Consider the following 26,364-nt stretch of genomic DNA (forward strand, 5'->3'; position numbering starts at 1 on the left):
ATCATTTATATCAAATTTCATCATGGAATATATGTAGGATGAAGTTGTAGTGAAATTGCAATCTTTAAAATATGCCTAGAAGATATCTACAATCACCACATTTATTTTTGTATTACACATTTTTGCATTAAACCTCGCTCTAAAATATCATTCGATACTACGTTAGCGATGAAAAACTGGCTACATATGTTAACATACTGAATTGGGCGAAACGCCAAAGCTGTTGACCTCAGCTGTTAATGAGCTACAGAATTTGTCAACTAAACATATTGCTCCATTTGCCAGCTTCATTAATACGTGATCATTGTATGTGTTTGGAAGTAAAGCTGTACCTACTGATGTGTAAAACAGAAAATACTGTGCGTTTCTTTTTTTTTTCAAACTCAAGAAAAACTTTTTGCAGAAAGCTGGTCAATAATTTTTCTAAAACATTATTTGCCATTTATTCTGCTATATGCCATTTATTCTGCTATAAGGCTGAGAACAGATGCTTATACTTGTCTCTTCTGTGAAATGAGCTACTCATGTTTCATTTACATCAAATACAGTACCATATGCAACACCAAATAAGGATACATGTGATTCAAATTCACTTTACAAGCCGGCCTGGGTGGCCGAGCGGTTCTAGGCGCTACGGTCTGGAACCGCGCGACCGCTACGGTCGCAGGTTCGAATCCTGCTTCGGGCATGGATGTGTGTGATGTCCTTAGGTTGGTTAGGTTTAAGTAGTTCTAAGTTCTAGGGGACTGATGACCACAGCAGTTAAGTCCCATAGTGCTCAGAGCCATTTGAACCATTTTTTTTTTCACTTTACAGCACAAAATTAGGTACATGACAATGTTCAGGTGATTAGGATTCCCGAATTTTGACAATTCGGTGTGATGTAGTAGTGAGGCGACTTGCACCGTGGAGGACGACGGCTTAAATCGCCCTCTGGCTCCTCTAAAAAAGGCATTGCTGATTCCTGTAACCACTCTTCTCCAGTGCGAGCTTGGGCTCCGTCTCGAATGACCGCGTCGCTGATGGGATGCTAATCACTAATCTTACTTCTTTTTCACTGAGATGTGTTATGGATGTTGGACTATGATAAGTGAATATGGTATCAAGCAGTCATGAGCAGCAACCAAAGTCTTTAAAAGGTCATGAGGTGAATAAATCGCTGTTGGCTGTCTCCCTAAGGAATCCCATTCCAAACTTTTTATATGCTACTCCAGAAAAGAGTCAACAGAGGTTGCCTGAAGAATGTGACAAACAAGTTGCTGACCACCCATGTCTCAAATATGATTGATAGCTGACATGGCTGGCGAACGTGGTGGCTAGGGAAGCAATGCTACCTGTCCTTGTTTGAAAAGGAGTTGCACATTCCTCGCCACATGTGTGTGGACATTACACTTGCAACATAATTCAGTTCCTTACTCAGGAAATGAACGTTTTGAGCTGGTGCTCGAATTACATATTTGCCATCGTGAACAAGGCACTGCAATCACTAAAATTACTTGACAGTTAACATGTGACGTGTTGGAGCTGGTTTCCTCCAATCAGAGTGCTCAACATCATATACGAACTGTTCGCCATTGCAAAACTGCCAGTGCAGTTTGTCAGTCGCTTCCAGTTCCTTGTCAACATTCTTTCTTGATGTGTTTGGATTCCAAATCATACGTGTGGCACTTCTATTCCGTATTTCATCACACAAAAGTAACACACAAACACACACACAAAACAATGCTAAAGAAATACACATATTTCACACACAACACTGACTAAACACTACTGCATACCTCGCACAAGACGCAATTCGGTGTCACCTACACAGTTAATTATAATCACAGAGATCGGCTTATGTTAGATTAGTTTCGCACCTCTTTGACGAAGCCGAATTTTTGTAGGCTGCAGTTCATCACTGCGGCTGGGTCACCGATGTCGTAAATATAATTACGAAACACACAGTGTTGTGGCATAGCTCAATGGTTAAAAAAAATGGTTAGCGAATAAACATGACGTGTAGAAGGTCGTAGGTTTGAATCTCATCAAATGTAGTGAATTTTTTAAAATACTGTATCTAATCAAAATAGTTTGATTCTTATTTTTGTTCAGCCAGTTGGGTTATGCAGCATCTCGTGTAAACAGTGTGAGGGTAGTTTCTTGTAACGAATGCTGGCGAGAATTTACAGTTTGCTTTTAGCGCTGAAACTGAATTTTTGCTCATAGAGGTTGCTATAATCACCGTGAAGAAAATGATCGCGATTTTAGTTCTGCCGCAAACTACAGACTGCCGTTTTCACAGATACATGGCGCATCACGAGACTGTTGTTAGCTTAGGACATGAGTTTAAATCCAGGGCTACAAAACGCACTTCAACCATTAGTAATTTAAAATCACTTAAATCTCGCATTTCCGACCTACATTGCGGCGGCCACTTCCAACATTGCTCCGCGTTACACATTAAAAGAACTGCGAAGTGACCTGTCGTGTTTCTGTCTCACCTGTAACAGAGGGTTAGGTGGCGGCCGATATGGCAACACTATAATGGCAAGTGACGGGCGTGTATCTGTGTCGTGTGGACGGTTGCGGTGTGTGCTTGCACACTGTGGATGATATTTATGTTTGTGAAGGAAAGGGAGAGGGTGAAAACCATTTCCAGCACATAGCCTACTCCTTTCGAATAGCTGCTGGGGCAGCAGAGTTAAAAGTCGCCATCAGTATTCTAATGTGCCTTCACTCCACGAGATAGTGTGTAGAGGTTTGAATTCCGCTCAAGGCATAGACGTAAATTTTACCTGTATGCAAACACCTCTCCTCCTCTTGCAACCGAGCGAGGTGGCTCAGTGGCTAGCACACTGACGGTTCAATCCCGCGTCTGGCCATCCTGATTTAGGTTTTCCGTGATTTCCCCAAATGGGTTCAGGCAAATGCCGGGATGGTTCCTCTGAAAGGGCACGACCGACATCCTTCCCCGCCCTTTCCTAATTCGATGAGACCGATGACCTCGCTGTCTGGTCTCCAACCCCCAAACAACCCAACCCAACCCTCCTCTTGCCAGCCAAATATTAGCGACGAAAATTTCTTACACCATGGTGATTAGTACCGGATACCTCCAAGTCGAGCACACAATGCACTGGCGTCCATTAGCGACTTCGGCTACGGAGTCGGGTTTCCACGTTTTGCCCTGCTGAATGTGACACTTGGAGTTGCCTTAAGAGCACTGTATCTTACTCTAAAACTTCTCTAAAAAATGGCTCTGAGCACTATGGGGCTTAACATCTGAGGTCATCAGTCCCCTAGAACTTAGAACTACTTAAATCTAACTACCTAAGGACATCACACACATCCATGCCCGAGGCACGATTCGAACCTGCGACCGCAGTGGTCGCGCGGTTCCAGACTGAAGCGCCTGGAACCTCTCGGCCACACCGGCCAGCAAAACTTCTCTGACGTAGTGTTTGTTGTTCAGGTTGCAGGTAGGAGTCTATATCGCATATTGCAGCCAGTGACGCCTAAGACACTTGATATTTACCAGCTATGCCGCTGAAAAGTGCAGGCTGCAGATTGCGATCGCCACTGGAGTCAACTGGTACACAACAGGAACACTAAACTTGGCCATCTGGCGTGTCAGGGTCAGCGTTAACTTGTCAATTGCAGTCTGCGGCAATCGACGTCGACGCAACTGCGTGCATACCGCAGCATACTGAATCGAATCGTCGCCGCGGGTAGCTTCACACTATTTTGTTTCTCCGTCATCGAGCCGACAATAGGGAGCAATATTGCAGTGAAACAGTGCTTGCATTGTGTGGTCCAGTGTTCGGCCATTGCTGTACAAGACTCTCTCCCGTCTACTGCGTCCTCACAGGACACACTGTCGTAACAGCACACCCTGTACGAGCTGTGGTGCTATGATAATGCAAAACTATCTGCATCGTATGATTCTGGTCCATTCGAACTCGCAAGCATGTTGATATTCCACTCGTTGACATCGATTAGCCATTGTGGCACTTTCTTCCATGTTTTCCTCTTCGTATGGCGGCTCTTTAATGGTGAAGGCGGCTAAACATACATTTCCCATCAAGTGAGGTGATGCCGTCGTAAAACACTCGACTCGCATTTCATAAAAATATGTTACGGCTACCCAGTTTTAGCTGTGGTTCCCTATATTTTCTAAGGAAAAAGTTGATGTTGTTCGTTGGAAAAGGACAAGACTGATTTCTTTCTCCATCCTCCCCATTCCGAGCTTGTGTTTTGTCTCTAATGGCCTCTTCGTCAACAGGCTTAAATCCCATCTTCATTTCTTCATTCCGACATTTTCACCCGAACATAAAATGGGGCTCCAGTGCATGCTCTACGGCATACTCCCCCAATGTTGCTCACTTGTTGTCGGTACACTGGCGTACACAGCTTCTACGGATGGATTCATTCACGCTATTCTCTGTAGCAATTGCATTTTCACAACCGTTAGTGTACTAGACAATATCGACGGAATAAAGTCCTGTCAATGCGTTCCTGTTGCAAGTGATCCCTTGGATGATCTGTTCAAACACTTTAGAGTTCCAAAATCAACTAACAACATTTTTGTATCTGCATTAGGAACAATTCGCAACAGATACACTCTGTGCCTACACGGGATTTCTCTCTTGCTGGTTTCACAGCCTCTGCCTCTTTTCAGTAAACTTCCTACTAACCATTGAAACAAATAGCTAAGCTCCACAGACTGATTCGAACCTTTAAGTTGTCACAAGTTTCCCTTGATGCCTCCCACACACCCCATGTGTCAGAAAACGACTGCAGCACAATATCATAAAAGTTCGATGCAACATGTACTGCATGAACCGTAAATAATTTTTTTCTCAGCAACAAATCTTGAGACTGTGTCCAACTCAAAGTCTCTGACGCATACGGAGTGAGGTGACTCGTAGTTACATCCAACTCGTATTGGGAGCAAGCTGGAATTGATTTTTCGGTCATGGCTTATTTCTGCCTTCATCTTTGAACAGCGGGGGTAGTGCTCTGTCCATAACGATCTCGATGTGAACGGGACGCAACACTTTTTAAGTTCCCTTCCACCCGTCTTCTGCACATTTCCATCACGTTTAGTGTCACATAATCTCTTTGGAAAGGTGTATTTTAATTTTTACGATTTCTGTCGCGTTATCTTCGTCTTTGGTGCTTAGGCCCTATGGGCTTACACAATCTTGACACCTAACAGTGTGGGTCTTCCTTCTTCTTCATGGCGCTGCGTTTTGAACCTGAGGTTTCTGAATACTAGCGGGCCGGCCCGTTGTGGCCGAGCGGTTCTAGGCGCTACAGTCTGGAACCGCGCGCCCGCTACGGTCGCAGGTTCGAATCCTGCCTCGGGCATGGATCTGTGAGATGGATGCCCTTAGGTTAGTTAGGTTTAAGTAGTTCTGAGTTCTAAGGGACTGATGACCTCAGATGTTAAGTCCCATAGTGCTCAGTGCCATGTGAATCAATGATAGCGGCGCTGCTTATTGCACCAATAACAACTCCTCTTCTTACGTTTCCGGAAGCGTCAGCCACTAAGACGTGTCCTGCCACCAGTTGACTTCGCTGCTGAAAAAAAAAAAAAACATTTGCGCGGCGATTTCCTGTTCTTCCAAACTGAGTATCTGAGAGGCAGTAACTGGAATTTTTATACTTTGTAAAAATTAACGTGTCATTGGTTAAATTATTTCGATACTCAGATGTTTTACAGTTCTTTTCTCTCTTGTTACCGCAGTTCCGATTAATATTCTTTGGCAAGTCCTCCTAACAGTAGCGGAGCGAAAGAAGGTTTTAGGTACATTTTTGTTCGTGAAGAGAACCAGTCTCAATCAGGTGAAGAAGCAGATCACTATGCGCAAAAATATGGTATGTATATTAAACACTAAGTTTCTTTCACAGATACCTACCACCTTGGTTGTAAGCTGTTTCATTTTTTGCGTACGTGTGGTCATACGTCACATTTCCCTCATAAAACGTAATATATATGTCAAAACTATCAACGTTACTCTTGTCACAAAAAGTGATGGAAATGCACGCTGTAAGAGATTCGTGATTAATTTCTCGACATCATGATACATTGTTATGAAATTGTTTTTTGCTGCACGCCAAAAGTGTTGTGATTTTTGCTATTGTATTTATTCATGTTCGGTTACACATCTAAATAGTAGTTGTCTTGTAAACTTACATTAATTGAGGAAAATACTCATACGTAACAGACACCAAAACGGTGTTTGAATAATTTGTGTTTGACGTTTTGACGAAGCAGGTGCTTTTTTGTCGTCATCATTATCGCTATCAAGAACATCGTACTGTACACCTTCGGGCACTTTATTTCACTATCGCGGTTATATTATCATAATGGACAACCATTTCACATTCCCTACGTGCTTTCAAAGGTACCTTTCTTTCTTTCCATTTTCTTTGTGGACTTGGCAGATTGTAGTAAGATAAGAATAAGAATGTGGCAACCAACGGATAGCATCGAGAATTAGACGGTAGTTTTTCATCACTAATTGTAGAAAATTCTGAATCCCCAATCACTGGCATGGAAAACACGATCCATGGTTTCAGAAGGGTAATACAGAATTAATACTCTATTTGCTCAAAAGTATCCGGTCGCACCCAAAAACATAAGTTTTTCATATTAGGTGCCGTGTGCTGCCACCCATATTAGCGACCTCAATAGTCATTAGACATCGCGAGAGAACAGAATGGAGCGCTCCGCGGAACTCACGGACGTCGGAAGTCGTCAGGTGATTGGGTGTCACTTGTGTCATACGTCTGTACGCGAGATTTCCACACTCCTCAACATCCCTCGGTCCACTGTTTTTGATGTGATAGTGAAGTGGAAACGTGAAGGGACACGTACAGCACAAAAGCGTACAAGCCGACCTCGTCTGTTGACCGACTGAGACCGCCGACAGGTGAAGAGGATCTTAATGTGTAATAAGCAAACATTTATCCAGACCATCACATATGAATTCCAAAGTGCTTCGGAATCCACTGCAAGTAGTATGACAGTTAGGCGGGAGGTGACAAAACTTGGATTTGATGGTCGAGCGGCTGCTCATAAGCCTCACATCACGCCGGTAAATGCCAAACGACGCCTCGCATGGTGTAAGGAGCTCAAACTTTGGACGATTGAACAATGTAAAAACGTTGCGTGGAGTGACGGATCACAATGTGGCGATCCGATGGCAGGCTGTGGGTATGGTGAATGCCCAGTAAACGTCATCTGCCAGCTTGTGTAGTGCCAACAGTAAAATTCGGAGGCGGTGGTGTTGTAGCGTGGTCGTGTTTTTCATGGACAGGCTTTGCACCCCTTGTTGTTTTGCGTGGCACAATCACAGCACAGGCCTACATTGATGTTTTAAGCACCTTCTGGCTTCCAACTGTTGAAGGGCAATTCGGGGAAGACGATTGCATCTTTCAACATACACCCGTTCATAATGCATGGCCTGTGGTAGAGTGGTTACACAACAATAACATCCCTGTAATGGACTGGCCTGCACTGAGTCCTGACCTGAATGCTATAAAAGATCTTTGGGATGTTTTGGAACGTCGACTTCGTGTCAAGCCTCACCGACCGACATCGATACCTCTCCTCAGTGCAGCACTCCGTGAAGAACGGGCTGCCATTCTCCAAGAAACCTTCCAGGACTTGACTGAACGTATTCCTGCGAGAGTGGAAGCTGTCATCAAGGCTAAGGGTGGACCAACACCACATTGAATTCCAGCATTACCGATGGAGGGCGCCAACAAAGTAAGTCATTTTCAGCGAGGTGTCCGGATACTTTTGATCACATAGTGTAATTAGAGATCCTTTCAGTAGTTTATTCACCACTATGAAACTGAAGGTCGAATGTTAAATTCTCGGAAGTTCAGATTTCTTATCCATCTAATCTATTATTTTGTATGAAGACTGTTTTTGCCTCTAAATTCGGAAACGTAACTGTAGTTTCACATTTTAACCGTTTCAAATAATGTATCCATCGTGCACGCCCGTGTCAGAAACGGACATCACTTTTTATATGTTCACTGTAGTATGAAAATTATTATTATTATTATTATTATTATTATTTAATATACACTGCTTATGACGATGTGGAATAGTTTTTAATCGTTTACAAGACCGGCTTTCTTAACGTCGTTAAACAGTGTGCAGTTTTGGATATATCTTGATATTAATGATATGTACCATTCGCATAGGAGTATTTTAATTACGTATACCATTCGCATTTTTTATTAATTAAACTGCTCTGGAACTCATCTTCTGTTTTTGAAAACGTTGTAAATTTCCATCACTGTGAACCATTCACGTAAGTGTGACGTTATTAAAACCATAACACAAAATTGTCTTTGACTCTTGTGTACAAGCACACAAGCATTTCTACTTTCTTTTATTGGTGTGCAATGTACTTTCCTTAAGCTTGAGCTGAGGGCGGTTGACTGAATGGCCGGTTTTCTTTGTGTTTCCATTTGTTTACTGCAAACTCCATCTAGAGAACAGGTTACGTTACCCTCTTTACCTGCACTGTGTGGCAGTACAGGAGAGTCAAAGACAAATTGTGTTGCGTTTTTTAATAATGTCGTGCATGCGTGAATGGTTCACTGTGATATGTTTTTGAACAGTTCTTGAGGAGAGGAAGTGGCTTACTGAATGCCCGCATCTCGTGGTCGTGCGGTAGCGTTCTCGCTTCCCACGCCCGGGTTTCCGGGTTCGATTCCCGGCGGGGTCAGGGATTTTCTCTGCCTCGTGATGGCTGGGTGTTGTGTGATGTCCTTAGGTTAGTTAGGTTTAAGTAGTTCTAAGTTCTAGGGGACTGATGACCATAGATGTTAAGTCCCATAGTGCTCAGAGCCATTTGAACCTTTTTTTTTTTGAGCTTAGCGAATAAAAAAAATTGGTGTACTATGTAAAAAGACCTACTGTTGTTGATATCTTCCTAGCGAACCACGTTACAAGAAAGGCAGTCATGCTGGTTAATCTCCCCCTGACAGCTAAACATTTTCTTGATACATTTGTTACTTAGGTTCTAGGGAAAAACTAAATTGGGGTGGTCAAGATGAATAGAGCACCTTGCGTATGTTCAGTGACACCTATTAGAGCCTACGTTAGCTAGCTGATATTTACACTTTACTCGAAGCCTAGACCAAATCTTTGCCATCTTTCTCTGTCAGTCTTCTTTTCTATGTCTATACCCAGTTCAATTTGTGTTCATCATGGAAGCCTTTTCAACTGTCGATAACTGAGTATACATTTTTCGGTCTGAGATGTCTCTTTGATTTAATGCGTCCCGTTCAGTATCCTTTCTTACCTCTCTGAATCGTTAGTCGCAAACTTTGGGTCTTCCGTCAAGTATACTAAAAATCTGTTTTGGTGAGCCTCTTTCCAGCCATCCTAAATCGATATTCGTAATTTTTTTTTCTTCTTTTCCTAAATGGTTCTAGTAACTTTTTATTTTGCTGGTGTACTTCTTCCTTTCTCCGTAGTCTATAATGCCTGTCCACGATCTTTTGACCCATTATTTTTTCTCTCGAATTTCTCAGATTTCCTTAGTCCTGACATCCGTCATTCGGAGATTTTCACAACACAGGGAGACTCCTTTTTAATAACAGTGTTGTAGCGTCTAAGTTTTACCTAAACTTGGGATGGCTTTCCTTTGGTGTAAAGCATGTGTCTTGCGATAAGAACTGCCCATATCTTCTCGCCTGATGTTGTTGTCTAGTTTTCAGTTGCACTATTTCCCCCTAGATATTTAAAGCTGTCAACTTTTCTACCATGCCATGTATCCCTGTGTCTGTTGTGAAAAGAGATAGGCAGGTAGGACGTTACAACCAATTCCTCTTCAGGTTTTACCGGAGTTATCAACAAAAGCATGTAAGCCCGTAAAATAAAATACATAGCAGTGGTACACAGCGATTGCACTGGCGGTGGCACAGGACCACCGCTTCCATTCCAACGACGAAGTTACCTATTGTTTAGATGCTCACGGCCATAAAGCTACACACATACTGTGCGAGCCGTCATAAAGCGCATGGCGGAGTGTACCTCGTTACCAATGCTAGTCATTCCCTTTCCTGTTCCACTCACAAGTGGAAGGGCGTCTTTTGAGTCGTCAGTTTTCTGGTAATTTATCAAACGGGTGCTGATTCATATACCTTCTCCCACGCTGTCTTACATCATGTTCCTCAAATCTATTATACAAACAGAAACAGTCCTTTGCGGAGAATTTTGGCCAGTTTCCTGTGGCTTAAATGCTCCAGTTTTCATTCGGGGCGACGACATCTGCTGCGAAAATGTACAATCGTTCGGTTTTCCGGCCACTACTTACAGTTGCGCCTTACACTGACTTCATGTCTGCGGGTTACCGTAACGAGTAACAACACATGTTGGACACCCATCGCGAACTATAAACAGTGATAAACTGCTTTGTGGACACATCACAGACGATTATGCATTCTTTTTTAAGGTGGCGTCACCAATTCCAGCACATAAGGCAGCTGTTTTAGCTCCATGCATGTAACTTTGCCGGCTAGAATTTTTAGAACGGAATCGACAGCAGAACATGACCTCTGAACTGCCTCTTTAAGATTCTTTGCAATTATTATTATTTACAATACGCTCCTGAGACTTGGTACAGCTGTATTATTGCATGAACGTAATCGAGTGCTCTAATTAGAATTTTCTATTACAAATACAAATGATACTTAATCTATCGTGTATAATTAAGTTTTCGTTCCAAATTTGATTTTCAGCAAATAACTTGAAAACTAATAGAGGTAGAGTATTGGTGTCACGTATATAATGTTTGTTGTACATATAACAGAGGTTAAATACGGATTTTCACCTTCTGGGTCTAATGTTTAGCACCTTCAGTTTTTGGTAAGAAACGATTTTGGCCAAAATATTGCTCTTATCAAGTTGCAACTTATAACTTTTAATTGTGACGTACATTTGCGTACTCTGCACAGTTTTTAGCAGTGTAGTCTCATTATTCAGCGCCACTTTTTTTAAGATCGTAATATTTTGCGTCACATGTTCATTTGATCATTCTGGGACCTTGCCTTTTAACATTAATATACTGAAGCATACAGTGACGAAGTTTGGGAAAGTTGTTTTAATTTTTAATTTCACTCTTAGATTATAGTCCAATCATTTGTATGCTAAGCACAGGCGCGTTATGACGACGTGGCGCTGGTGGAAGTGAACTGGGGTAAGCTCCGGCACACTCTCTCGCCTCTGTGCTTTCCACAATGATAAAGCGCTTGTTTCGCCTCATGTTGGATGCATTGCGTTATAATTTTTTCATACAAATACGTCATGCACCTTTACGATAGAATGGAGTTTACGAGTTTTGATTCATAATTCTTCTGACTGTAACTCCTTAATAAAGAAATCATTCGCGTTTAAAGAAGTCTGTCTTCCTGTGGGGATTACCAGGGTATCTGCAGTTTACGAGGAATTAAAGCAGCATAGTTCCGCGCATTATTATGCCTTAAACTACATTTCATGTTGTATGAGACATCTTATAGTCAGCTAACTGCAGAGATATGGTGAACAATGCAATTACGAACAGAGCTAATTAAACCAGAAACGTTACATCGTGTTTGGGCGTTACAAACTTAAAATTCCACTCAGGCCGTCCTAATTCCAGATTTTTGTGATTTCTCTTAATCACCTCAAAGCAAAGCTGGTAAGGTTCCTCAGTTCCTTAAAGAACCCGCGGCCGATTTCATCAATCACCTTCATCGCATCCAATCTAGTGTTTATCTCTAATGACCTCGGCGTCGGCTAAGTATTTTTCTAAAATCCTTTCGTTTTTATATCTCTTAATACACTGTAGAGCCAAAAAACTAGTACACCTGTCCAATATCGTGTAGCGGCCCCCCGACCGCGCAGAAGTGCCGCAACACGACATGGCATCGACTTCACTAAGGTCTGAAGTAGCGCTGGAGAGAACTGATACCATAAATCCTGCAGGACTGTCCTTAAATCCGTAAGAGTACAAGAGGGCGGAGATCTCTTCTGAACAGCACGTTGCCAGGCATCCCTTATATGCTCAATAATGTTCATATCTGGGGACTTTGTTGAACAGCGGAAGTGTTTAAACTCAGAAGAGTGTTTCTGGAGCTATTCTGTACCAATTCTTGACGTGTGGGGTGTTACATTATCCTAGTGGAATTGCCCAAGTTCGTCGGAATGCATTGTGGTCATGAATGGATACAGGTGATCAGAGAGGATGTTTACGTACGTGTCACCTAACAGAATAGTATTTAGACGTATCAGGGGTCCCACATGATTCCAACTGCACACGCTCCACGCCATTACAGAGCCTCCACCAGTTTGAACAGTCTCCTGCTGACGTGCAGGGTCCATGGATTCATGAGGTTGTCTCCATACCCGTACACGTCCACCCGCTCGACACAATTTGAAACGAGACTCGTCCGACCAGGCAACATGTTTCCAGTCATCAAGGCGTTGCCGACCGCAGCGCCTTATTCTGCCTGTTTACATATCTGTATATTTGAATGCGCATGCCTATACCAGTTTGTTTGGCGCTTCAGTGTATATTCCTCTTTGATCAGACGGAGTCTGACACAAGAAACCATGGTCATACGTTTCACCATACATCTTTTTCCCAAAACTAAGAATAGTTCTGTCTCCGTGTTTCTTGATTTTCTTACACTGTTTTCCTTCGGGGTCATATTATTATGGTTAGCTGCTCTGATTTGTAAAAGTGGCATTTGCGGCTGGATTACAATGTAAATTTTACGTAATACGTAAAATGGAATGTTAATTATTAAGTCTACAACTTTGCTTCCACCCATTTTGCAATAGATGGCAGTAGCGGCAAGTGGGATTCGGGTGGTTGGTCATAGATGTAATATAATAAACTTAGGCATCTGTAAACATAATTCCATAAAAATATTAGTCGATTTGTGATTGCGTCATAAGGTTATTCTCGATTAAGTACGTAAACTTCGTACCCATTTCTAGCCATTTGGTGGATGATTTAATTTTCTGCTTTAACATGAAGAAATCTGAGGCTGTGACTCTTAAAATGCTGGGTAAGACGAATGGTGAGGGATCTATTAGTGGAAAAACGTGCAGAAAATATTTTCAACGCCTCAAGAACGGTGATTTTGATGTCGAGGACCGGCATGGCGGTGGAAGACAGAACGTTTTCGTAGCTACTGAAACACACGAAGACAGTCACAGGACAGCATTATCGAAAGCAAAATCCGTCAAAATTATCATGGGAACCTTGAAATGATAAGTCCTATCCCTTCCGCTGTATTCTCCATACGCTGCTCTCTCTGACTACCACCTTTTTCGATCAGTGGCATACAGTCTGGCTGACTAGCACTTCCGATCATATGAACAAGTGCAAAACTGAAAGCCGTCCAGTTCTTCCGCCACGGGATTCGTATGCTATCCGAAAGATGGTAGAATGTACTGGCCAGCGATGGGCAATACTATGTATCATAATTTTTTGTAAGTTTTTCACAATAATGCCCCGAACTTCGAGAAAAACTGGCGGAAGCAAAGTTGTAGACCTAATATTATTTTTCATGAATAAGGAGCCAGAATAGGTTAAATGCGTAATAGGTGACGCAGATGATAATGCTGTTTTTTATTTATCGCAGATCCCATCCATGCTTTTCACGTAATACCTCGCCTGTTTAAGGTGCTATTGAAGTGGAAGGATGAATAACCTATCGAAAATGACTGTCAGTCACTGTTAGTAATCTGCGTTAAGAATCACAGAGGTTTAATAATGTTTCCCTATAAAACAAACAGAAAATACTATGTGAGAAGGAACTATTCTGCAAGGTGCAGATGTTTACGTGTATTTATTTCACTGTACTACACGACGCTACAGAAACATAATTAGTTAGTTACGCCGTTTCAGTTATAGTCTGCAAACTAGGAGCGTCGCAAATTAAAGAGATTATCTATTGTAACAGAAATAACTGAAGTGACATAATTTATGAACCTTATTAACATTTTAGCTGATTTATTGTTGATATGAAGGACTGTAAAGCTTTTTTTCTGTGCTATCGAAGGAGATTCTGCAGTGAATGCAAATAAGAAAGAATTCTATTTCATAAATATAATCATAAAAGCTGCGGAATAGTTACATTATTCTTGACAAGGGACTATCTTAAAGCTGTACTTATTATCTCAAAAAATAGATACATACTTATTTTTTGTTTGTTTTCGTCTACATGCCTGCTGCACTGGTACACATTGAATTTCATACACCATTGTAGCGAAATGTGCCACTGGAGGAAACAAAATAATACTAGACAGCCCATTGATAATGTGGGGTATCGTTGGGGTAATTCATTTTCTGCATTTGGAGAGGAAAAGCTGCGAAAACGGACGCTGAGCTGATGGAGTAATATGGTAACAATGGACTATCATGTGACACAGTGGTCAGGAGACGGAAGCACTTTCAGTGCAATGAAAATCTTCTGAATGACTAAGAACAAAGTAGCAGACCATCCTCCGGTGAATAGCCAAGAATCGTGAGAGAAGAGAAGGCCCAGGTGTTGGAAGCCCGGTGTATCACAACCAAGACGACAGAGGAGAAAGGATGGGATTATGCTGCCATCTCGCTGCTTGCTGCTCGCCGGCATGGCCCTGCGATGATGGATCAAACCCGCTGCGTCTTGAAGGTCCATTTAACCTGCACCACCGCTGCTCGCCCCACTGCTCGCTACGATCCTCGCCAGTCGACGATATCAAGCTGGTTTGTGTTTCGCGCTGCGACCATCGCCGTGTATCGTGGAACTCTGGCTGTGATTGGTTACTTCGAGGTAAACCCAACAGAGCCGAATTTGACGCTGCCAGCACTCTGTTCAATAAGTAAACACCTGAAGGGTAGTTACTCCCGGAGGGCATCGAGCAACGAGGCTGCAGCGTAAATGCATCGATATTACCGGCTGGGAGTGAGGTGCGATGTGCCAGCAGCGAGCAGCGAGCAGCGAGGTGCCTCTAGGGATGGAAAACCATTACTAGTATTTTCGTTCTGAATAACAGGTATTTTTCGGTATTTGTCTTTTCTCGGTTATAATAGGTGTGTATTTTTTACTAATTAATGAGTAATAAAACGAAATATTAATTAGCAATGCAGTGCTAAAATTCTTCCTTTTTAAATAAACATTTCTTTAAGAAACAATAATTTTTATTTGTAAAATTTCCATTGGTTTGAAATATTGCGTTATTACATAAAATGAATAAAGCCCCCAACCTGGTCTACACAGTAGTTTTTCACTGTCGTCGCTGGACATCCATTACACTGCAGAATGGCACCAGCCGTAGTCGGCCGCATGGCCGAGCGGTTCTAGGCGCTTGAGTCCGGAACCAAGCTGCTGCTACGGTCGCAGGTTCGAATCCTGTCTCGGGTATGGATGTGTGTGATGTCCTTAGGTTAGTTAGGTTTAAGTAGTTCTAAGTCCTAGGGGACTGATGACCTCAGAAGTTAAGTCCCATAGTGTTTAGAGCCATTTGAACCATTTTTGTTTTTTATGTTTTTACGAAGTGACGTAACCATGAAATACAACGCTTGATATCGTTAAAAGATTAAAGATTTGTCTGCTATTTCCATGAAATAATGAATGAGTAAGGAAATTATACAAATTAAGAAGTTAACAACAATTCATTCGTAGTATACAACAAAAGTAGAAAGTAGCTGATCTGCTGCCTGAACCTACATAATATGCCACGAACTGCTCATAGCCCTTGAAAACGGACAAACTATCACCAAAAACAGAATTCTTCCACCTCAGTTTTCACCCTTCAGTACTGACTATTCATAATGGCCAGATAGTGGTATGATCCCCGATTACAACATGATTTTTGACCAAAGTTTCAAAAAGTTAGAATCAATAGGAGAATAAAGGTGATTTTCTTGTAGCATTGAACCACTTATCTATTTTGGAGAACAGCAGTGAACGGTGGGTGGACTAAGTTTTTTTTTTGCCTATTTAATTTAATACTTTCATTCTGTGTGCCTCGAAACATAGGGTGTCAAAATTTTTCAACCTTTGTTCAATTCCTACGTTTATTACAAAAAATAATAAGAAGAAAAAACCTGGTTTTAACACTCAGTTTCAACTGGCGTGAAAAAAAGAAAAAACGATATAGCCGAAAACCGACTGTTTCAGCGATAACCGCCATCCCTTGGTGCAAGGAGTGAGGATGCAGTGTAAATGTACCCTAACACATGTATCAGTATTCAGCATCTCGAACGACATTCTGACCATGGCAAATGCTGCCGCCCGCTGGCTTCCGCGAGTGCTCACAGCCATTCAGGAAGTCCGTGCAACCGAGGCAGCAGCGGTATCAGGACAATCCAGATGACTTCTTCAGCCGCTTTATAACCGTGGACGAGAGGTAGGTGTACAATCGTTCTGAGATGAAGGAGCAAAACAAACAGTGGAAACATGTGGATTTACCACTGCCGTAAAAGGGGAAGTCTCAAGCATCAATGGGCAAGGAGATGCTGAGGGTTTTTGTGGGACTGCCGTGTTGTGGTGCTAACAGATTAGGCTCGTAAGCAACAAATCGTCTCTAGAGCACGATATCTCCTGACGAGGTTACAGGTGGTTACAAACCTGCCCAAGACGGTGTTTTTGTTCCACGACAACGTCCTGGCCGGCCGCTGTGGCCGAGGGGTTCTAGGCGCTTCTAATCCTGCCTCGGGCACGGATGTGTGTGATGCCCTTAGGTTTAAGTAGTTCTAAGTCCAGGGGACTGATGACCTCAGATGTTAAGTCCCATAGTTCTTAGAGCCATTTGAACCATTTGAACAACGTCCAGCTGATTCTGTCACAGGACGCAGTCACACCTGCTGCCTCTTTCGGGGAAGAATTTTTTTTGCACCTCCCGTGCTCTCCTGACATGGCACCCAATGACATCTTCTTTCCTTGGATGAAGGAACCATTGGGTGACAGGCATTTCTATAATGACGACGAGAAGATTTTTGAAGTGGAACATTCCTTGAACTGTTAAAAACGAAACTAAACTCCGCCCGGAACAGGCCATGAAGACTCAACGGCACCGACCGACCGCCGTGTCATCCTTAGCCCACAGGTGCTACTGGATGCAGATATGGAGGGCCATGTGGTCATCACACCGCTCTGCCGGCCGTATGTCAATTTACGAGACCGTAGCCACTACTTCTCAATCAAGTAGCTCCTCAGTTTACCTCACGAGGGCTGAGTGCACGCCGCTGGCCAACAGCACTTGGCAGACCGGATGATCACCCACCCAAGTGCTAGCCCAGCCCGACAGCGCTTAACTTCGGTGATCTGACGGGAACCGGTATTACCAGTGCGGCATGGCCGTTGACATCTCAAGTGAATGTAAGAAATATATTTCCAAACAAGAAACACAGCATATACCGTCGACAGCTCTTAACGGGGACTGGTGTTACCACTGCGGCAAGGCCATTGGCCTGAACAGCTAAAGAGCAAAATTTTACGACCAAAATCTTCAGTCATTGCAAAAACTGTCGCATGAAAGAATAAACACCATTACCAGGCCTCATGGTCACAGTTTGATTTTTTCGGAATCATAATTAAAACTTTATTACTGCCCCTCGTGTAGATTTTCCCGAACTACCTGCATTTCATTGCTGTCACTGTGTGGGCATTAAAGCAGGCAAATAGAGTTTGCTCACTCCGCATATGCACACAAACAATTCCCGTCACTATGGTCTGACCGGCGGGCTTACGAGTCTTCGTATGGGCATTAGCCGTTATGTCCTCAGTCCTGAGCAAAAGAATGGTTCAAATGCCTCTGAGCACTATGGGACTTAACATCTATGGTCATCAGTCCCCTAGAACTTGGAACTACTTAAACCAAACTAACCTAAGGACATCACACAACACCCAGTCATCACGAGGCAGAGAAAATCCCTGACCCCGCCGGGAATCGAACCCGGGAACCCGGGCGCGGGAAGCGAGACCGCTACCGCACGACTACGAGCTGCGGACCAGTCGTGAGCAGAATTTTCAGAATTTTGCGGGTGAAAGGTTTATTTTAGTTGTCAGTGCTTTGTTCTGGAACAAAATAAGGCTAAAGTATTGAATTTCAGAATAGATATAAACTGACAATTGAAATACATAAATATATTTTGTTATTATATACGAAAATGCTATCAGAAAATTTTTCGTGCGAGGGGCTTCAAAAAGTAAATTACACATTATTAAGGCAGTTCACGTAACTTTTATTAAATCCTGCATTATAGTTGAAAGAGGCACACTCGGGACACAATTTCTCAGCACAGTAACTTAGTCTGCGCAGAAAACGAGAGTATACAAAAGCGCAAAAAATTCATTGTATGGAACTGTGCGCTTCTCAGTTCGAGCGGCGTGGTACTTTGGCGGTCGTACGCATGCGCGCTTGGATGCCGCACACGAAGTCTGCGAGAGGGGGAGAGCACTGTTGCTCCCGCGGTTGCCGATCCTGGCGTACTAGTGCGTGGAAAGGTTCTTTTACTGCACGTTTGTTGTGCTTAAAAACTGTGTTCATATACTTGAAGATGATAATGTGCAGAAAATTTTAAACCTGACCTTACATCCCCAAAGATCAAGGCCTGCGACTTTAACAGAGCTTCAGCTTAAGTTTCCAAAGCTACCTTTCTACCAGAAAGTTATGCTTAAGGAAAGACGTCATTCAACAGGCATAAAAAATAACAAGAAATAGGTTTGTAGATTTAATTCTAAGTGAAGCCATCGGGAAACTTGACTTTGCAGCTCTAAAGTAAAAAAAAAGTACTATTTTGAAGTGCTATAGCGTGAATGAAAGACGGGTTTAAAAACATAAACAAAATGATAAAAATGAAAGTGTGAGAAGTCAAACGAAACAAGTTGTTAACGTTGTTTCAGTGTCACTTTTAGGAACCTTAAGTATTAAGGAGAAACTTAATGAAACGTGCAGACTTTCAATAAATGAGCGTAAAATAAATGTTAAAAAGAAGCACGATATTTTCGTCCAAAATAATAGATAGCATTTGCTTTTGTGGAAACTTTGAAACTACCTTATGTGGACGCAACGAAAAAGACGCTTAGAACCGCACGGCCACACCGGCCGGCTTCTGGTTAGGGTTTTTACGTCAGATTATTCTTCACTTTGAAACAATTTACAACCAAATGGAATTTCAATTAATCAAAATGTTTAATGATAGTCAATATATAACAAATATTATCAATATATAACAAATTTCAAAACTGATATTTTAGAGTTAAGAAACTGAAATTACTGTGAAAATCTTCCAAATATACTCATGATAGACACTATGGCAGTGTGTTATTGTATAGATGTTGATATAATGGATAGATATTCTTCCACTCAATACTTAGTAGCTGCTAAGTTGTTCAACATGAAAGGCTTCACTAGTTTTAAGAATGAACATCCTAGAGAAGAGATAGTACTGATCACTAAACATTCTCCCATCACTAACATAGGAGAGCTTGAAACTGAACTAACGAAGTACTATTGTGGGTCTGATATTCATGAATGTCGCAAATTAACCGAGCTGCTGAAATTTATCTTTGATTATAACCTAGATGATATACGTAGTGAATTTATGAAACTGATAAAAATCCTCTTGACGGATCCTATGACCACATCAGAGGTAGAATCCTGCTTTTCAGCAATGAAAAAAGTAAAAGCTTTTCTGCGAAACATTATGTATTTGGAAAGACTAAATGCGCTTGGAGTGATTTCAGTGGAGAAACGTTTCCTCAGTTGTCACCTAGAGATTAAGGAGAAAGTTATTGATGTTTTTGCACAAATTAAAGCAAGGACAACTTTTATTACTGAATGAAAAGATCAAGCTAGAACCATAACAATTTAGGTTAGAGTAAGAAAAACATATTTGTTTTCGTTCATTTAGGATTTTATCACTTTCTTAGTGACTTTTTCTTTTTCGGTTCGTTTTACACAATTTTTTAAAAAAGCTTTAAAATTTTCTGGAGCAGCACTTCCACTAATTTTAGCTACGAGCCGCCACTGCCTGCAGTTGATTCGAATCAGATCCCCAGTTGGCTGGACACTTTCATCTTCCGTCGATGTAGATGACCTTCTGCGTCACACAGATCTACACGGCCTTTGTCAAATGTTTGGCACCACTTGCTTCATTGTGGCTGGGCGCGACATTGCATTTGGTCCACGTACTGACAGAATGTAACTGTGAATCTGTGTGCAATTTAGACGATTTGCACATACTAATCGTACGGTCCCGCATATTTCATGCGTAACTTACTTTTTGAAGTACCTACGTATATGATCCATTTTGTTATTTTTTATGGAATTTCAAAAAAGTTGCTTTTTGTGAAACTAAGATATATTTTGAATTTAGAGAATGCAGAAAGGAAACCATTACATCTAGGGACGCCACATCTGAAACGACTTTACTTCCTTTTATTCGTCATCCCAGATACATTCGTGGAATGAAACATCCGATGTCTGTTCAAAAAATTCCGGAACGTCGTGCACAAAATTTTTCTACCCTTACCTTTTACTTATTATGCATGGTCTCTTTCGAAGTACTCTCCTCCACAAATGATACATCGCTCCCAACGCCGTTTCCACTTCCGGAAGCAGTCTTGGTATGCCTCTCGCTGGATAGCGCGAAGCACCGTCTATCCTTGCGAATCTTCGTCCTTTCAATGGAATTTTCAACTTTGGAAATAAAAAAAAAGTCCGCCGAGGCCAAGCCTGGGCAGCACGGAGGATGGGGCAGCGCAGTGGTTTCGTTCTTTGTGCAATAATCTCACATCAACTGGAATGAATGTGCAGGTGCGTTGTTGTGATGCTACATTTCAGGCCGTTTCCTTCTCACATTTTCCCGCAGCCGTTGCAACACGTCCCGATAGTACCATCGATTAATAGTTGTCCCCTTGGCACAAATTCGTGATGAACTAATCCATCAAAATCAAAGAAAACTATCGCTATGGCTTTCACGTTCGTCCTGACCTGGCGAGCTTTCTTGTTCTTGGATAACCTTTCCCGACACATTGTGAGAACTGAACCTCCGTCTTAATATCATAACTGTACACCCACGTCTCATCACCGGTTATGAGTCTGTTAAGGAACATCTCGTTCTCATCTGCGCGATCCAGCAGCTCCTCACAGATTGCGAGGCGAAGGTCTTTGACTCATGAGCCGTGGGACGAACTTGGCAGCAACACGATGCATTCCAAGATGCTGTGTCAGGATTTCATGTCATGATCCAACTGAAATGCTAGTCTTCTGCAATCTCTCGGATAGTCAGTCTTCGATTGTCGATTGGCACGCAAAATCTCGCTGCCGTTGTTGACATAAGTGTCGTCGGTATACGTCGAAGGGCTTCCTGAACGAGGGTCGTCTTAACTTCCGTCCGGCATTTTTTAAAACCGTGTGAACCATTCACAACACCGATTACGACTTAAGCACTCATCACCGTAGGCTTCCTGCATGATTTGGCGTGTCTCTGTAAAGATTTTCTTGAGTTTCACGCAAAATTTAATGCTGAAACGTTGATTCTCTAAATTTGCCATCTCGAAATTCGCTTACTGTGCGACACAACGTTCTACTCAGTACAGCACTGAACAGTAACTAACAAGCATACAACAATGAACAGGAGGCGCTGTGTTGTTCTGCACCGTTTCGTCATTGGAAAGGCATAATTTCTTTCGTCAACTCCTCTTACTCATCTTGTACCCCTCTTGTGAATGTGAAAGTATAGGTGGTAGCCAAAAGTAGTTCCAGCGCACATCTAAAATAATGTAGAGCCATATTGTTGTGAGGAAATTCGCTGTTATTTATTCAATAGTGTAGGTTGTTACAGTATTACGGCATCTTCTAAACACATTCTGGTTCTAAATTACTTAAAATAGTAGAAAATATCTTCATTTCTCAAAGCCATGCTAACACTGATTAACGGCGTTCTTCAGTCAGATGCTGAAATTTATTGGGAGCTTGCAGAAGCGGAAGCAAGTGATGTACAGAAAGCACACGGTGTAAAGAACACCCTTCTACCATACACACCGCTGTGGAATTCACACAAGTGTTGGTTGTACGCACGACGTGGGAATTGTATTTTGGATACAAAAGTTTATTTTGGATGCAAAAGTATGGAACCACTGGATGCATGCTCTCAACGAAATCACATCCATCCTGAAACCGCGAAGGTAGCAGTGGAGTATATTCTACTCGCATACCAAGGGAGTCTAAGAAGTTGACAAAGTAGGGTAATAGAGAAAATCCGGTACAACGGTCATTTGTGTGATATCTCTCCTGTAGACCTAATCCATGCAGTCTGCTGCTGGCGGAAGCTCTTAAACCACAAAATAATCGAAAACTTTGCAATTTGTGCGGTGCAAGTGGAATTTATTTTCAGGGACAATACAGTTTTCCAACTGTGTAAGGAAGTCAGGCGTCACTATGTAATGCCTCCGAGCAGGGAAGATCACATATCGTTGTCGAGCATTAGTGTGCACAAAACATGCTCGTATTTGCTGACGCGATGAGCTGCTTTTCACTGCTTGCATATTCTAACAGAATATCGTCATTTAATCTTTTATACTGTGTGGTACCGTACATACATCGAGATTTTCCCGAAGGTCTGAGTACCGGACTATCAGGTCGATAGATGAGAGAAGCTGTTGTGTTGTTGTGGTCTTCAGTCCTGAGACTGGTTTGATGCAGCTCTCCATGCTACTCTATCCTGTGCAAGCTTCTTCATCTCCCAGTACCTACTGCAACCTACATCCTTCTGAATCTGCTTAGTGTATTCATCTCTTGGTCTCCCTCTACGATTCTTACCCTCCACGCTGCCCTCCAATACTAAATTGGTGATCCCTTGATGCCTCAGAACATGTCCTACCAACCGATCCCTTCTTCTGGCCAAGGAAACAGAATTGATTGACAGTGGCCCGCAGCCGAAATCGCCAGAGTCCGCAGAATATTTATTTTTCGTTGTGTTGTATTAACTTTGGTGTGTGTGTGTGTGTGTGTGTGTGTGTGTGTGTGTGTGTGTGTGTGTTTGCGTTTGGGCAACATCCATCTCTCTCCTCTTGGGCTATAGCAAAGAGAAATTTTAAGCAACGCTATTCTTATAAATTGCATCTCAGAACATGCCTTGGGCCGTTCTAGCTTCTCACTTTGACACTCATAAGCTTCGTCCTACGTTTCAACTAACAGTTGTGTGTCGATTTTAGTAAAGAACATATCAGGTTCTGCCTTGGTTTCATACAACTAACTGCTGTGTGTTCGTTCAAGTAAAGAACATATCACTGACCTTCTTTTAGTACACTCCTACACTGCCAAGAAATCTAAAATCGCACTTTCTCGAAACGTGTAGATGGATTTTTGGAAAGAGAGCCCGTCATCATTTGATAACATTAGTGAAATATCTGAGCCGGCCCGGCTGGCCGAGCGGTTCTAGGCGCTACAGTCTGAAACCGCGCGACCGTTACGGTCGCAGGTTCGAATCCTGCCTCGGGCATGGGTGTGTGTGATGTTCTTAGGTTAGTTAGGTTTAAGTAGTTCTAAGTTCTAGGGGACTGATGACCTCAGAAGTTAAGTTCCATAGTGCTCAGAGCCATTTGAACCATTTTTGAAATATGTGATAAGTGAGCTCTGATTAACCAAACTCTTGTTCAATGCATGTTGTTGTTGTTGTGGACTTCATTCTGAAGACTGTTATCATGCACCTCTCCACGATACTCTCTCCTGTGCAAGCCCCTTCATCTCTCAGTAACTACAGTAACCCGCATCCATCTGAACTTGTTTACACAGTATTCATGCCTCTACAGTGTGTATTTCTTCCCCTCCCCCCGTCCCCTCCCCGCCACATGCGCACACAGATTGAGTATTCCTTGATGACTGAGGATGTGTCCTACGAACGTATCTCTGGTTTTTGTAAAGTTGTGTCATAAATTTCTTTTTCCCCCCAATTCTACTGAGTAGCACAACATTAGTTACTAATCTATCCATCTAATCTTCAGCAGTCTCCTCAAGCACTACATTTCTAAAACTTTCGTTTTCTTCTTTTCGGATCCGCTTGTTGTCCACTTCGCTTCCCTGCAAGGCTTCACTCCAGGCAAACACCATCAGAAAAGACTTAACATACTTAAATTTATACACTGAAGCGCTAAAGAAACTGGTATAGACATGAGCATTCAAATACAGAGATATTTAAACAGGCAGGATACGGCGCTGCAGTCGGCAAAGCCTATAAAAGACAAGTGTCTGCCGCTGTTGTTACATAGATTACTACTGCTACAACAGCGGGTTATCAAGTTTAAAATGAGTTTCAACGTGGCATTATAGTCGGCGCTCGAGCGACGGGATACAGCATCTCTAAGGTGGCGATGAAGCGGGGATTTTCCCGTACGACCATTTTACGAGTGTACCGTGAATATCAGGAATCCCGTCAAACATCAAATCTCCGACATTCCTGCGGCCGGAAAAAGATCCTGCAAGAATGGGACCAACGACGACAGAAGAGAATGATTCAACGTGGCAGAAGTACAACACTTCCGCAAACTGCTGCAGATTTCAATACTGCGCCATCAAGAAGTATCAGCGTTCGAACCATTGAACGAAACATCATCGATATGGGCTTCAGAAGACGAAGGCCCACTCGTGTATCCTTGACGACTGCACGACACAAAGCTTTACCCGTCTCCTGCGCCCGTCAACAACAACATTGGACTGTTGATGACTGGAAACATGTTGCTTGGTCGGACGAGTCTCGTTTCAAATTGTATCGAGCGGATGGACGTGTACGGGCATGGAGACAACCTCATGAATCCATGGACCCAGCATGTCAGCAGGGAATTGTTCAAACTGGTGCATGCTTTGTAATGGCGTAGAGCGAGTGCAGTTGGAGTCATATGGAACCCCTGATAAGTTTAGATACTACTCTAACCGGTGACACGTACGTAAGCATCCTGCTGATCACCTGCATCCATTCATGTCCATTGTGCATTCCGACGGACTTGGGCAATGCCAGCAGGACAAGGAGACACCCCACACGTCCAGAATTGCTACAGAGGGGTTCCAGGATCACTCTTCTGAGGTTAAAGACTTGTGCTGGCTACCAAACTCCCCCGACATTAACATTATTAAGCATGTATGGGATGCCTGGCAACGTGCTGTTCAGGAGAGATCTCCGCCCTCTCGTAGGACTACTGTTATGGATTTAAGGACAGCCCGAAGGATTCATGCAATGCCTTCCGGCTCTACTTCAGACGTTAGTCGAGTCCATGCCACGTCGTGCTGCGGCACTTCTGTGGATTCGCGGGGGACCTACACAATGTTAGTCAGGTTACCAGTTTCTTTGGTTCTTCAGCGTGTTAGGTGTTAAATAATTCCTCATTTTCAGAAATATTTCCCTTGGTACAGCCAATCTGCATTTTATATCCTCCCTGCTTCATCCACCATCAGTTACCCTGCTGTCCAAATAGCAAAGCTCATCCACCACATGCAGTGTCATTTCCGAAACTGATTACTTCAACATTGCCGGGTCATTTCGATTACTTTCCATAACACTTATTTTTTATTTTTGCTGTTTATCTGCTGACCACTTTTCAACTGAAAAAAACGCATCAGTTACACTTTCATTTTTGGGGTCCGTGCTTCAATCTTTAAAAACGGAACCCTTTGTTGTCTGTCTGTCTGTCTGTCTGTCTGACTGACTGTTAAGAACCACTTTTTTCACGAACAGGTAGATGTATCAACTTCAATTTCATTTCATATATTAATGAGGTCTATGGTCCCTCGGAGGTTCTAAGTCACTTCAGTCAAAAGATACGACCATTTGTGTAAGATATTTTGATACTCGAAAACTCACACATGAAAATCTATAGGATACTTCCCGTTGACCTGGAAACATGAAATTTAGCATGAAACTAGGTTTCAGAGTACAAGTACAGGGAAAAAATCTGAAAATTGTTAATCTGTAAATATAACACCGAAAAAATATTGTGCCGTCATTTTTTATCCGTCTGTCTGTCTGCCCGTCCGTCCTTCTTTTATGACTCCTTTTCACTGGAACACGTTAGCCTATCAAGTTAAAATTGATGTATCCACATCTACATGTGAAAAAAAATCTACATGTATACTCTGCAAATCACACTTAAGTGCCAGGTGGAGGGTTCGTCGAACCACCTTCACAGTAATTCTCTATTATTCCACCTCGAACAGCGGGCGGAAAAACGAACACTTATTTCCGTGCGAGCTCTGATTTCCATTATTTTATTACGATGATCGTTCCTCCTTATGTAAGTCGGCGTCAACAAACTATTTTCGTATTCGGAGGAGAAAGTTGGTGATCGAAACTTCGTGAGAAGATTCCGCCGCAA

At 42.5% G+C, this 26,364-nt stretch overlaps 2 pseudogenes; one reads left to right on the forward strand and one right to left on the reverse strand.

Annotated features, from left to right (window-relative positions):
• Positions 1–19,838, forward strand: part of LOC126355332 (uncharacterized) — a 46,432-nt pseudogene extending 26,594 nt beyond the window's left edge.
• On the reverse strand, positions 17,240–17,357 carry LOC126287826 (5S ribosomal RNA; annotated as a pseudogene).
• Positions 19,839–26,364: the final 6,526 nt, after the last annotated feature.

This window comes from Schistocerca gregaria, chromosome 1 (genome assembly GCF_023897955.1).
Source record: "Schistocerca gregaria isolate iqSchGreg1 chromosome 1, iqSchGreg1.2, whole genome shotgun sequence".
Lineage (NCBI taxonomy): Eukaryota > Metazoa > Arthropoda > Insecta > Orthoptera > Acrididae > Schistocerca > Schistocerca gregaria.